Source organism: Oncorhynchus mykiss, chromosome 23 (genome assembly GCF_057628025.1).
Source record: "Oncorhynchus mykiss isolate SJ-2025 chromosome 23, ASM5762802v1, whole genome shotgun sequence".
NCBI classification, from domain to species: Eukaryota; Metazoa; Chordata; class Actinopteri; order Salmoniformes; family Salmonidae; genus Oncorhynchus; species Oncorhynchus mykiss.
The window spans coordinates 16,259,969-16,275,847 of record NC_143044.1 but is presented as its reverse complement, the minus strand read 5'-3'; positions in this window follow the sequence as shown (position 1 = coordinate 16,275,847).

Genomic DNA, 15,879 nt, shown 5'->3' with positions numbered 1-15,879 from the left:
CCCACCAACCACAATACAAAACAGGCTACCTAAATATGGTTCCCAATCAGAGACAACGACAAACATCTGCCACTGATTGAGAACCATACCAGGCCAAAACACGTAGAAATAGACAAACTACACATACAACATAGAATGCCCACTCATATCACACCCTGACCAAACAAAACATAGAAACAAACAACGCAAATAATGGTCAGAGTGTGACAAATCCAGGGTGGTGTGACAAGGTACAGAACGGCAGGCAGGCTCAGAGTCAGGGCAGGCAGAAATGGTCAAAACCAGGAAAACTAGAAAAAGACAGGAGCAAGGGGAAACTGCTGGTAAGCTTGACGAACAAAACAAACTGGCAACAGACAAACAGAGAACATAGGGTACAAATACACTGGGGATAATGGGGAAGATAGACGACACCTGGAGGGGGGTGAAGACAAGCACAAAGGCAGGTAAAACAGATCAAGGTGTGACATGCACATCCCCTCATACCCTCTCTCTTCTCTGTTTCTGGTCCAAGTGTTGGATATGCGACCATTGGGATCTGGCACTATTACCACGTCACATCTCCACTCATCCTCACCGTGGAACCCAAGCACCAGGAAGGCCGTTTCTTCCTCATCACCTCTGCACCCGTGCACAAAGTCCTCCTTGGCCTCCCATGGCTCCAACTCCATAATCCCACTATCTCCTGGTCAGAGAGGAGGATTACCGCCTGGGGACCAGGATGTCGGAGGACCTGCTTTCCCGCACCCTTTGGTTCCACATCAGTGGAGGGCCGTGTAAGTGTCTTCCAGTCTATCAATCGGTCCTCCCGTATCATTGGCCCCGTGTTTAAGGATGTAGATGTGGACATCTGCCAGGCTCTGGAGAGGAAACCCACTCCTGCCACCCGGAGTGCATCTACGTCCTCAAGGGGGTCAGAGATCATTGGCTGACCTGGGCACACTCATCCCTCACCGCTGACCATCCAGGTATCAACCGCACCACTCAATCCCTTTCTGAGAAATACTGGTGGCCCACTTTGGCGCAGCATGTTGCAAACTATGTCAACTTATGTTCAGTATGTACTCAATCTAAATCTCCTCTGCACGCTCCAGCGGGAAAACACCTTCCGCTTCCCGTGCCTAGTCTCATATGTCCATTGGTTTCGTCACTGATCTGATGGTTTCACCAAACTTTTGGTGGTTGTGGACAGATTCTCAAAATCATGTCGTTTCATCCCTCTCTCTGGTCTCCGTACCGCTCTCCAGGTCGCTGAGGCACTGTTCCAGCAGGTCTTCCGGCACTATGGCCTTCTGGAGGATATCGTCTCCGATCGCGGGCCCCAATTCACATCACGTGTATAAAATACTTTTATGTAGAAAATGGGGGTCACGGTCAGCCTCACTTCCGGGTACCAGCCTTAATCTAACGAGCAGGAATTCAATGCTTCACTCCTCCACTGCTTGAATCCCTTCCAGTGTGTTCTGAGTTATCAGCTGGCCCTGGCTCTGTGGACTCCAAGCCAGACCAAAGCTCCTGCAGTGGACAAGTGTTTCAGGCGCGCAGAAGAGGTGTGGAACGATGCCAACGTGAGACTCCAGCGCACCGTCCACCGTCAGAAAGAGCAGGCCGGATCGCCACCGCAGTGAGGCCCTCAGGTTCCATCCTGGTGATTGCGTCTGGCTCTCCACCAGGAACCTCCCGCTTCGCCTGTCCTGTAAGAAGCGGAGTCCCCGGTTTGTGGGGCCAGTCAAGGTCCTACGGAGGGTCAACGAGGTAATTTACAGATTACAACTCCTCGGTAACTGCCAGATCTCACAATCTTTTCATGTTTCTCTCCTCAGGCCGGTGGTTCCTGGACCTCTGGCTGATGTTGCCGTTGGGGGTGGGGGTACTGTCACGTCTACTCCCGCTCCCCCTCTGGTACTCGACGTTGCCGGTCTACTAACCACAGGTCCTGGCAACCCATCTTTACATACAGCTGCGTCTCATCAGTCACATCTGGACTTCGTTACTCCTTGATGATTTACCCTTTATATAGCACTCTTTTGTATTCAGTTATCAGGCAGTATTGCTTATGTTCCTTGTCAGACATTCCTCCTGTTTTTTATTGTTCTGTTTGTTCATATTAAACTCACTAACTGCACCTGCTTCCTGACTCTCTGCGTCAACATTACAACAATAATGCACGATGAGAAAAAACACCAGCAAAACAAAAGCTAGGATAAATATTCAAGTACATATTGTTTCACACACCATAATGTGGAATATGAGGCTGGTTATCATGTCTCATAACAAGTATGTGCTGTGTTATTTAAAATAGGGCCTAGGTAATACAGTACCTTTAGCCCATACAAACCAATAGCACCGTTAGTGCGCGTCTTGCCTCCCTTAACACACACACAGGTCAATGGATCACGTATATATCAGATAGAAAAAAAATATTATTGTTGACCAAGATTTACACCAACGTACTGCATCTGTCATCTTGTCTTCATTTTACAGAGCAAGGTACTGTAAACATGCCATTCAACACAACACTAAGCCCTACTGTCACGAAAGTCATCAGGGAAATGACTGGACCAAGGTGCAGCATGGTGAGCGTATATTTTCTCTTTATTTAAAATGTCGCCAACAAAACAAGAAACAACAAAAATGACCTTGAAGCTTACTAGGGCTACACAGGCCACTAACAAAGACAACTTCCCACAACTAAGGTGGAAAAACAGGCTGCCTAAGTATGATTCCCAATCAGAGTCAACGATAGACAGCTGTCCCTGATTGAGAACCATACCTGGCCAAAACATAGAAACAGAAAACATAGAAATAAAGAAACTAGAATGCCCACCCTAGTCACAACCTGGCATAACCAAAATAGAGAATAAAAGCCTCTCTATGGCCAGGGCATGACAGTATCCCCCTTAAAGGTGTGGACTCCGGTCGCAAAACCTGACTCTATGGGGGAGGGTCCGGGTGGGCATCTACTTCAGTGGCGGCTCTGGTGCGGGACGCAGACCCTGCTCCACCTCTGGCACCCCCCACTTTGGTGGCACCTCTGGACTGGGGACCCTCGCTGCAGGCCCCGGACTGGAGACCCTCGCTGCAGGCCCCGGACTGGAGACCCTCGCTGCAGGCCCCGGACTGGAGACCCTCGTTGCAGGCCCCAGATCGGGGACCCTCGCTGGTGGTTCCGGACTGGGGACCGTCGCTGGAGGCTCCGGACCGTCGCTGGAGGCTCCAGACCGTGGATCAATGCTGGAGGCTTCGTGCCATGGATCATCACCGGAGGCTTCGTGCCATGGATCATCACCGGAGGCTTCGTGCCATGGATCATCACCGGAGGCTTCGTGCCATGGATCATCACCGGAGGCTTCGTGCCATGGATCATCACCGGAGGCTTGTGCCATGGATCATCACTGGAGGCTTCGTGCCATGGATCATCACTGAAGGCTTCGTGCCATGGATCATCACTGGAGGCTTCGTGCCATGGATCCTCACTGGCTTCGTGCCATGGATCCTCACCGGAGGCTTCGTGCCATGGATCCTCACCGGAGGCTTCGTGCCATGGATCCTCACCGGAGGCTTCGTGCCATGGATCATCACCGGAGGCTTCGTGCCATGGATCATCACCGGAGGCTTCGTGCCATGGATCATCACCGGAGGCTTCGTGCCATGGATCATCACCGGAGGCTTCGTGCCATGGATCCTCACTGGAGGCTTTGTGCCATGGATCCTCACTGGAGGCTCCGGGCCATGGATCATCACTGGAGTGAGGAGACGTATAGGCAGCCTGGTGCCTGGTGCTGCCACAGGGCTTACCAGGCTGGGGAGACATACAGGAGGCCTGGTTATGGGAGTAGGCACAGGACTCACCAGGCTGGGGAGACATACTGAAGGCTTGGTTCTTGGAGTAGGCACCGGATACACAGGGCTGTGGAGGTGCACTGGAGGTCTTGAGCGTAGAGCCGGCACAACCCATCCTGGCTGGATGGTTATTTTCACCTGGCAAGTGCGGGACGCTGGCACAGGACGCACTGGGCTGTGCGGACACACTGGGCTATGCAGACGCACCGGAGACACAGTGCGCAGAGCCGGCGCAGAATATCCTGGGCCGTAGAGACGCACTGGAGGCCAGATGCGCTGAGCCGGCACCATCCGTCCTGGCTGGATGCCAACTCTAGCCCGGCAAATGCGGGGAGCTGGAATGTAGCGCACCGGGCTGTGAACAGGGCACTGGAGACACCGTGCGCTCCACCGCATACCACGGTGCCTGACCAGTACCACGCTCCCTATGGTAAGCACGAGCAGTTGGCTCAGGTCTCCAACTTGACTCAGCCAATCTCCTCGTGTGCCTCTCCCAAAACCCCCAAAATGTTGGGGGCTGCCTCTCGTGCCTGCTCCGCTGTGCCAACTCCTCGTATTGTCGCCGCTCTGCTTTCGCCGCCTCTATCTCCTCCCTTGGACGCCGTTACTCTCCAGCCTTTGCCCAGGGTCCCTTGCCTTCTAAGATCTCTTCCCATGTCCATTCCTCCAGAAAACGCTGCTCCTCCCGTCCACGCCGCTTGGTCCGTTTGTGGTGGGTAGTTCTGTCACGAACGTCGTCAGGGAAATGACTGGACCAAGGTGCAGGGTGGTGAGCGTACATTTTCTCTTTATTTAAAATGTCTCCAACAAAACAAGAAACAACCAAACGAACGAACGTGAAGCTTACTATGGCTACACAGGCCACTAACAAAGACAACTACCCACAACTAAGGTGGAAAAACAGGCTGCCTAAGTATGATTCCCAATCAGAGACAATGAAAGACAGCTGTCCCTGATTGAGAACCATACCCGGCCAAAACATAGAAACAGAAAACAGAAATAAATCAACTAGAATGCCTACCCTAGTCACACCCTGGCCTAACCAAAATAGAGAATAAAAGCATCTCTATGGCCAGGGCGTGACACCTCCCCTTAGGATCTGTAATATGCAACTCCACATTTTTACGGATTACATGAATTTCTCCCTTTTTCTTTCCTCCTGGCAGAGATCTGAGTGTTTCACCTTTTCAAAATGCAAAGCCAGTCTCTAACTTGGAGAGCGAATGGGTGGCTTGTGATTGTGGTAGTAAATTGAGGGACTATTGCAGTAACTCACAGAGAGGGATAATGGTTTTATGTCTGCCCAAGTCCTGACTTGGTTATGGGGATACAATAACACCTTCAAGGGTTATGTTAATCTTTAAAAACAGGCTTTTCTTATGCCGCTCCACACTTTACCTAATTTGAATGAACATTTTACCTCAATCTAAGTCTCCCTCTGCAGCTTATATTGTGTTATCCTCTCCCTTTTCTTTTATTTGCACACAAAAAGGGAAGCCTGCAGTCTATTTACTCTCTCCCATATAGAGCACTCGTTTTAGAGGAACATTAAAGTCCATAAAACAACCACTTTCTCAAGCTCATTCCCAGTCTTCGTTTTTAATAAGCATTGTAGCTACATCAACATCAATCATTTCTGAGGGCAGCCAAACACCGTACATGACCTGGCTGGTATCCATGTTGCCATGTTGGCTTGTATCTCTCCCCACATCTCTTCATGAGAAGGATTAGGGAGTAATCTTGAAGTTTTACTTTGAAATCCCTCATTATGAGATTGGGTAGAACTCTGTCTTAACCCCACTGCACTTCAGTAACACATTAAAGTCCCCACACACAAACACCCACACATGCATAGAATATAACAAGGATTAACTCACGGGAGAATCATTTAGATTCAATAGTTTAGCAGTAGTTTAACAGAATATAAACAATAATAGTACCACCTTCATAAATGCATGTGAATGTGCTTGCCTGGGTGCATGTGTGAGCGTGCATGTATGTGTGTGTGTACCTTATTTATCTTTTGCTGTGCAGGTGCTCATTAGAGTCTAAATCCAACAGTATTATTAGTCAGTCCACATCTCTCAACATTCATATTTAGACTGCACTATCAGGTGAGAAATGCAGGTTTACCACACTCCTTGTTTTCAGGATTGGTTTCATGTCATGGAGTCCAACGCATGATAACTACAGATGTAGGATCTTCATTTGGAAAACTCTTTTGTTAATGAGAATGCAAACTTGTAGTGTATTTGAGTTTTTAAAAAGGCTTCCAAAGTTTGTCACTTCCACTTTGAACGAAAAATGTATTAACCCCCACAAAAATGCATATTAATTATAATCAACACAATAATTCACATTTACTGTTGGCTGCAGGATTATTTACCTGCTGTAGCAAACTGGCTCAAATTAAGATCCTACATCTGAACTCTGACACTTTCAAAGAGCCATCTAAGAGAATACAGACACCCCCCCCCCCCCCCCCCATGTTTCTCTCTTTTGTTTTCTTGCCAAATGTGTTTCATTGCCCCTCTCCCAAAACAGCAACATGTTTCATGCTCCTCCTTAAGATGAAACACTGACTGGGTTTCAATATTGAAGTTTTTGGCAGGTGTGAGAGAGAGTTCAGTTCACACGTTAATGAGAGGTAGATACGTTCCAAATCCCGTCTCATTACGACTGTTAGATTAATATGTTTAGAGTGAGGGTATCCTGTTCCTTTACTATGATTTCCACAATCCTGACTTTTAAAGGACAGAGAGGTTCTGTAGGAATGGAGAACCCATTGAGAGAGGATATAATAAAGATGTGGAATATGTCCTTTCTTACTCAGAGAAAATTGCAATTATATTGTTTTGAAAGGAAAGTCACATTGTGCTTGTTTCCATTTTGAGAAAGTTAATTGATATGTTCTCCGTGAGTGTTATTTCAAAGGACGCCAACCAGCTTTAAAGCTTGATTAAACAAATAACGTATCGGTTCAGGTTAATTGAACTATCAGGGGTGTTGCTCAAATGAGGTAAACAACTCAAAAAGAGTCTAAAATAGTTTCTGAGTCAAAGGATTAAGACAACCTCCATTTGTCACGTACATCACAGGCAATATCTAGTAGGCCACCAGAAAATTTGAAAATACTAAATAAAAGCTTTGTTCCTCTGCCCAGCTGTTACTGACACATGCCTGTGGAATTTTAAGTTTCATCTAACCACATCATATATTATAGCAATCTGTCAGTCGATGACACAGTCAATGGCGTGCCACGCAACCATTGGTTGATGCATGCAATGTCTGAGCAGGGGAACGTGACTGCCTATGTCTGAGTTTGTGGGACATTTTGATCTGACTGTTTGAGACACTTCAAACGATGGTGGATAAACGAAGGCAGTTCACCCCATGCCTTTATCATTGAAAAAAAAAATGGTCAGTTCCAGTCTACTTAACTGGGTGTGTCTCCCATAGACACCCATGCAATAGCATCAGAATAGGGAGCAGAGTTGTGTTGCATTCCTAATCTGTAAAATTGGATAGGTTTAACAGTCTTGGGTAATGGGATTAAATTGTTGTGAGGCAGCGGTTTACTTAGGAGGGAGAGAGGTTCGAGGGAAGTAGAAATGTGGAAGTCTTCAGGGGTGCTCCATAAAATGAACACACGGAAATGGCCAGAAGTCATTGGCTGAAATAAGAAAAACAAATCAGAGGGAACAGGTATCTGTGGAGAGACCATTGGCCTTGTTTTACAGTGTGTGAGGGGATAGTTTGTCTTGTCAAGAATTTGTTTTGGAAATATGTTTTTGGATGAACATCTTGATACATTTTTATATATATTTTCTAATCGGATTTTTAAAAATGATTCTTTCAATATTTAGAAATGTATAATATACAGGATTGGCAACTAATGCATAGTTAATACTAATGTAATTACATGCAATGTAATTTAGACATTCTCTATAACAAAGCCTCTGTAACGGCTGTCGTCGGAATGAGACCAAAGCGCAGCGTGGAAAGTGTTCATGATCTTTATTGTCAAGAATCACTCAAACTGCGCTGTACTGCAGGGCCAGCTGTGCCACCAGAGACTCTGGGTTCGCGCCCAGGCTCTGTTGTAACCGGCCACGACCGGGAGGTCCATGGGGTGACGCACAATTGGCATAGCGTTGTCCGGGTTAGAGAGGGTTTGGCCGGTAGGGATATCCTTGTCTCATCGCGCACCAGAGACTCCTGTGGCGGGCCGGGCGCAGTGCACGCTAACCAAGGTTGCCAGGTGCACGGTGTTTCCTCCGATACATTGGTGCAGCTGGCTTCCGGGTTGGATGCGTGCTGTGTTAAGAAGCAGTGCGGCTTGGTTGGGTTGTGTATCGGAGGACGCATGACTTTCAACCTTCGTCTCTCCCGAGACCATACGGGAGTTATAGCGATGAGACAAGATAGTAGCTACTAACAATTGGATACCACGAAATTGGGGAGAAAAAGGGGGTAATTTTTTATATATTTTTTAAGACAAAAACAAATTATCACTCAAACAAAAATAACGAATACAAAGACGAAAGCGAACAGTTCCATCAGGCACATATACTAAACAAGGAACACCCCACATAACCCAAACGGAAAATGACAACTATTATATGATTCACCTGAAGAAAAGGGGTCCTGTTACTTGATTACAGCGAATTGCATTCTCCGTTAACTAACAGGCTGCACACCTTTAGACATGTTTTTCCACATGTTGTGTGTTTGTGATGGATTAATCCATCCTTGAAATAGGTAGGTCATTTTTTCCATATGTTGTGTGTTTGTGATGGATTAATCCATCCTTGAAATAGGTAGGTCATTTTTTCCATATGTTGTGTGTTTGTGATGGATTAATCCATCCTTGAAATAGGTAGGTCATGTTTTTCCATATGTTGTGTGTTTGTGATGGATTAATCCATCCTTGAAATAGGTAGGTCATGTTTTTCCATATGTTGTGTGTTTGTGATGGATTAATCCATCCTTGAAATAGGTAAGTCATGTTTTTCTTTCTATTTTCCCCCTCAGGTTGAAATATCCATAGTACCGTATATGTATCTAGCTATTACAGTAAACATAAGGCCATATTAGCCTACACACCACCCACAAGTGGTTTTGCATGCACAGCTGCTTCTTAATTACCTTAGTAAGAAGGAGATGGAGAGGAGTTATGAAAAACAAGTGGGTGTGTGATGTGCAGTAGGAGCCAGTGTTTTATCCCGCCTGGAGCAAACACGCCAGACCAATCGGCCCTCCAACTGGGACATGAGGCACCAGCTCGGACAAGACCACAGCTAACAAGCCACACACATGCACACACGGATGGTTACATCCACTCACGTGTGCATGCACACACACACACACGCACGGACGCACGGGCACACACACACACACACACACACACACACACACACACACACACACACACACACACACACACACACACACACACACACACACACACATACACACACACACACACACACACACACACACACACACACACACACACACACACACACACACACACACACACACACACACACACACACACTAGCAATGCCAGATAGAGGCTAGCTAGGGAGTTCTTAACTTGACTGGGCAAACTTCCTCCATGATGGGAACAGTTGCATGATTTATCTGTAGGAATGAGATAGCTGGTACTTTTATCCCTACAGCCTCTGGTGAGCTTAGGCACATGGTAACAAGGACTTTTGGGTTGGCAGGGGATGCAGACTGGCTGCCATGTCCTACAGAGAGCATAGGGATAGACAGAGTAGTGGGACCACATAGCACTGCTGTTAAATTACAACTCTCTGAGTAGAGTGGGCTCTTTCTCATTTCAGCCTAAAATGAGCACTGTTTTTGTCTGGAGGATGAGACTGTACTGAACCAGTCTGAGCAGAAATAAACACACGTCCTAATGTGAGCTCATTGCATCAGTTCAAATGTGTTTAATGAGAGAGAGTGGGGGGGGGGATTTATAAGAATGGTAGGGAAGGACACAAAAAGAGGGTGAGGGTACGGAAGAGCTGCGAAGGAGAGGTTGAGGAGGGTGTTCTCTTGGCACCAGAGTAAACAGAAAACATTCATATAGGATGTTATGTGAATTTGCCTAGCCATCTCCATGGCAACTCTATTTTTCTGGTCGCAGCTTTAATGAATAGGTAATGAAAGAAATGCAAAGCGCAAAACTTCATTACTGCTCCGAACATCTGCAATGAAAGGGAATTACAGAGGCTGTCATTTTCTGTCATTTGTCAAACTGTCTTTCTGCACAACATCAGGGTAAACTTGTGTCTAGCAGGGCTGGGAGAGGGGCAGTATTGGAGCTCTTTGTTAGTAATGTTAGAGTACCTTCAAGGTAGCGGATCAAGGTGGTGGTGGAGATAGCAGTATGAGGAAACAATATAGCTTTTTTTCCAGGCAATAGCTATTCACTAAGACTACGGCAATTTAATCCTCGACGAAACAGACTCCAGATAATAACAGCTGTTATTGAAATGTTTGACCAAGAATACGTATTTGATGCGACATGTCTCTCTTTTCCCTATCCATAAACAGTAGACATATTTGTTTTTAAAGGAAAGACTTGACAATGTCATGCTTTGTGTTCCAAGGACATTATCACATCATCTTACACTAAAATGACCTATGGGTCTACAGGTCAGCATGACCTGCCATCTTGCACTTTGCCTACTCAAGGCTGACCTACATTATCATCCTGATGTAGTTTAGAGATTATCACAAAAATGCATTTCTCAAAATCCGAGGGAGATAAAGGATGAGAGAATGTGCCTTGCAGTAACACGAAGGCCACCATCCTTTACTTTAGCTCCAGGCCTTCGTGCATGCTGGGATACAGGGGTCATTCCATGTCATTTAAGAAAGCCACGGCACCCACTATCTCAGATTGTTCTGAATCATTTCTGTAGTTAGAAACAGATAAGATTAGCGTTCCTGAAACAATATTTTGTTGAAATATAATTTGATCTCTGAGAAATTAAGCTAATTGATTGCACCCAAATTGTACATTTGTAAAATGATCAAAAGCCATCCACAGACTCCCCATACTCCTTGCCAATCCCACCCCAACAACCAGTATACACTATCAGTTCTCTACGTCTAATGGGATCCTGAGTGGCACAGCGGTCTAAGGCACTGCATCGCAGTGCTAGATGCGTCACTACAGACCGGGGTTTGATCACAGGCTGTATCACAACCGGGCGGCGCAAATTGGCCCAGCGTCGTCCGGGTTAGGGGAGGGTTTGGCCGGGGTAGGACGTCATTGTAAATAAGAATTTGTTCTTAACTGACTTGCCTAGTTAAATAAAAAATTAAATAAATGAAAATATGACAAGTAGAATGGAGCTGCTGCTTGGAGTATTGCTTCTTCAACCTTTGTAATGTACTCCCTGTGAATCGGATGATCCCCCCCGCTTTCAGGGAAATTATAAATTGAAGTCACTTGCGTTCTATCCCATACCTTAGTGTGAAAGTACCTGTTCCTACTACTGCCACCACACCCTTTAATTCATTTTGCTGGTCTCTTTTGTATTTTAAATGGATCACAGCATGTTCTTTGCAACGTTGGGTTGAAAACCAATAGCTTTCGCCCATGATGAATATAAATTGTGTGGTCATCCTCACAATTCAAGCCAGTCCTCCATGAAAGCAGGAAACGGCCCCTCTGTGTGTGGTTTATTCCCACACACAGAGGTTCTGGATTAGTTAGACCATTCCTGGCAACTGGCGAACAAGCAAACCATTAGGCTACAGCAGTCTAATGGTTTCAATGGTAAAATGCCCAAACACACAATGTATAGTGTATTGCAATGGTAATGTTATTGCGTTGGGTTTAATGGTAAATGTCAGTAGTCACACTACATATTGAGTTGTTTTCTAAGAACTTTATAGAAAAACATACGAATGCCAAGCAATGGTTTATAATTGTATTATTTTATAAGGGTTATCACATTTTAGTCACTAGCCCATTTCTCCATCAAAGTTTTGGGCTTGTAGGAAAAGTCTTCATATGAAAATTGCACCATACGGATAGCCCTTTCAGAGAGCTGCCATTTTTTGGGGACTAGTCAAGGAGATTTGGTTTGAATCATTAGGTTGCTAAGAGGAGGACAAACTGAATTGCTTTCATTGAGGACTGTCTTGACCACACAATTGACCACACAATTTATTTTCCTCATGAGAAAAAGCTATTGGCTTTAATTAACACAAGAGACGAGCAAAATTACATAAAGGTTGTGGTTGCAGTAGTAAGAACATTGGCATCTAGTGGGCAAGACTTGGTACTTTCACACTACTTTTTGGTAAAGAATGCAAGCAACTTCAACGGGTAATTTCTCTGAACAGGGGGAAAAAAATCACCAGATTCACAGGAAATACATTACAAAGGTTGAAGGAGCAATACTCCAAGCCGCAGCTCTATACTACTTGTTAGACATAGAGAACTGGTACTGTATACTAGCTGTTGGGGTGGGATTAGCGTGGGGGGCCCGTGGGTGGCTTTTGGTCATTTTCTTGTATTCCTTTTCTTACTCATTGTTAAGAAGAATTATGGTCCAAATCGGTTTGTAGGTACTATATTTATTGAAGATCATATGAATCCTATAAATTAAAATGTCCAATTTGAGTACAATCAATAAATGTAATTTCTCAGAGATCAAACTTTATTTCAACAAAATTACATTTCAGGAATGCTAATCTTACCTGTTTCTAACTACAAAAACGATTTCAGGACAATCTGAGATGGTGGGTGTTGAAATCCTCTTTCTTGTACTTTTTGAGGTGGAATGACTCACAAATTACTTTGGTTGTCAGGCAATCTTCATCACCTTATCAAAGCCTTTTCTCTCTAGCAGGTGTAGAACCGCTCAACTCGTCACATCAAAGAGACACACCTGCAAATAAATCACAGCAAACAGACAAAGTGGATCCAGACTAGGGCCTCCACTACCAAAGAGGCACGATTCATTTCAGAGTCTAATTTAATATTCATGAAGGTACGCTTGGTTGAAAGGTTGTTTACTGAAATCTGTCTTTTGTCTATAAGAGACAAGAAGTGTGATGCGCCAGCTGGCATCTATGTTTGCACTTGTTGGTCCATATTTACACATCACAGTGTGCACACAAACATGTGCAAACATGCACAAACGCACAAAAACGCACACACATACAAACATAGTATGGATTCTTCACTTATCATCGTTACGACGGTGGGAATGGATTTTGCTGAGTGTTTGTCGAGTTAGGGTGGGGTGGGGCGTTGTTTTGACCTCTCAGTGAACTGAATAAATTAGGATGCAGTGCCACAGAGATTTAAAATATGTCACTACGTCAGAACAGAGGGTGTGTGGAGTGGGCAGAGCAAGCAACAACAAAGCTACCTACAAAAATATAGGAAGAGGAAAGGAAGGAGAGAGGGGTCAAGTCATCTGTAATTAAGTTCATACAGTAGTCCCCCTGTGAGTTCTTCCTCCTCTATGAAGAGTGTGTGTGTATGTATGCATGTGTGTGTGTGTGCTTGTGTGTATGAGTGTGTGTTTATGCTGAGCTCCTTGAGGCTGGGGTGTGGTGTACAGTCAATATAGTATAGTCAACAGGCATGTTGTGGCAAGTCCAAGACGAGCACTACAGTCTTACTATCCAGCAGGTGCAGACATAAAATACATTCTAAACAGTAACACACAGACAGATGGACAGACGTACTGCTAGACAGCGAGGCGCAGGTGTTACTTTGTAAGCAGCACCTGCTTCTCAATACGCTAGAGGCTCCTCTTCATGGCTACTGTATCGACAATTGTACTGTATCGGTGTTTGGTGCCATTCCATTTACTCCGTTCCAGCTATCATTATGAGCCATCCTCCCCTCAGCAGCCTCCACTGATACAGTCTCACAATCTACCTTTTTATAACTTTCATCAATCCAAAAGCCACAGAAACACTTATACCGCCTGCATTCCTCTTACCTTATCCTTTCAGTTCAAGGCAAAGAGGAGAAAGGCCCCCCCAAAAAATGCAAAAGACTCGAGTCAGTCTATCAATAGACTGTTCACTCTGCTAGGCAAACGATACCGAATAATCATCTCTCGGACCAACAGACTCAGAGACAGCTTCTACCCCCAAGCCATTAGACTTCTAAATACAGTGCCTTGCGAAAGTATTCGGCCCCCTTGAACTTTGCGACCTTTTGCCACATTTCAGGCTTCAAACATAAAGATATAAAACTGTATTTTTTTTGTGAAGAATCAACAACAAGTGGGACACAATCATGAAGTGGAACGACATTTATTGGATATTTCAAACTTTTTTAACAAATCAAAAACTGAAAAATTGGGCGTGCAAAATTATTCAGCCCCCTTAAGTTAATACTTTGTAGCGCCACCTTTTGCTGCGATTACAGCTGTAAGTCGCTTGGAGTATGTCTCTATCAGTTTTGCACATTGAGAGACTGAAATTTTTTCCCATTCCTCCTTGCAAAACAGCTCGAGCTCAGTGAGGTTGGATGGAGAGCATTTGTGAACAGCAGTTTTCAGTTCTTTCCACAGATTCTCGATTGGATTCAGGTCTGGACTTTGACTTGGCCATTCTAACACCTGGATATGTTTATTTTTGAACCATTCCATTGTAGATTTTGCTTTATGTTTTGGATCATTGTCTTGTTGGAAGACAAATCTCCGTCCCAGTCTCAGGTCTTTTGCAGACTCCATCAGGTTTTCTTCCAGAATGGTCCTGTATTTGGCTACATCCATCTTCCCATCAATTTTAACCATCTTCCCTGTCCCCGCTGAAGAAAAGCAGGCCCAAACCATGATGCTGCCACCACCATGTTTGACAGTGGGGATGGTGTGTTCAGCTGTGTTGCTTTTACGCCAAACATAACGTTTTGCATTGTTGCCAAAAAGTTCAATTTTGGTTTCATCTGACCAGAGCACCTTCTTCCACATGTTTGGTGTGTCTCCCAGGTGGCTTGTGGCAAACTTTAAAGACACTTTTTATGGATATCTTTAAGAAATGGCTTTCTTCTTGCCACTCTTCCATAAAGGCCAGATTTGTGCAATATACGATTGATTGTTGTCCTATGGACAGAGTCTCCCACCTCAGCTGTAGATCTCTGCAGTTCATCCAGAGTGATCATGGGCCTCTTGGCTGCATCTCTGATCAGTCTTCTCCTTGTATGAGCTGAAAGTTTAGAGGGACGGCCAGGTCTTGGTAGATTTGCAGTGGTCTGATACTCCTTCCATTTCAATATTATCGCTTGCACAGTGCTCCTTGGGATGTTTAAAGCTTGGGAAATATTTTTGTATCCAAATCCGGCTTTAAACTTCTTCACAACAGTATCTCGGACCTGCCTGGTGTGTTCCTTGTTCTTCATGATGCACTCTGCGCTTTTAACGGACCTCTGAGACTATCACAGTGCAGGTGCATTTATACAGAGACTTGATTACACACAGGTGGATTGTATTTATCATCATTAGTCATTTAGGTCAACATTAGATCATTCAGAGATCCTCACTGAACTTCTGGAGAGAGTTTGCTGCACTGAAAGTAAAGGGGCTGAATAATTTTGCACGCACAATTTTTCAGTTTTTGATTTGTTAAAAAAGTTTGAAATATCCAATAAATGTCGTTCCACTTCATGATTGTGTCCCACTTGTTGTTGATTCTTCACAAAAAAATACAGTTTTATATCTTTATGTTTGAAGCCTGAAATGTGGCAAAAGGTCGCAAAGTTCAAGGGGGCCGAATACTTTCGCAAGGCACTGTAGTTAGTTAAATGGTTACCCGGACAATCTGCACTGACCCTAACTTGCACTGACTCTATGCACACTCACAAGACTACATATACACATGATATACGCAGCCATGAAGTGCTTTGAAAGGTTGGTAATGGCTCACATTAACACCATTATCCCAGAAACCCTAGACCCATTCCAATTTGCATACCGCCCAAACAGATCCACAGATGATGCAATCTCCGTTGCACTCCACACTGCCCTTTCCCACCTGGAC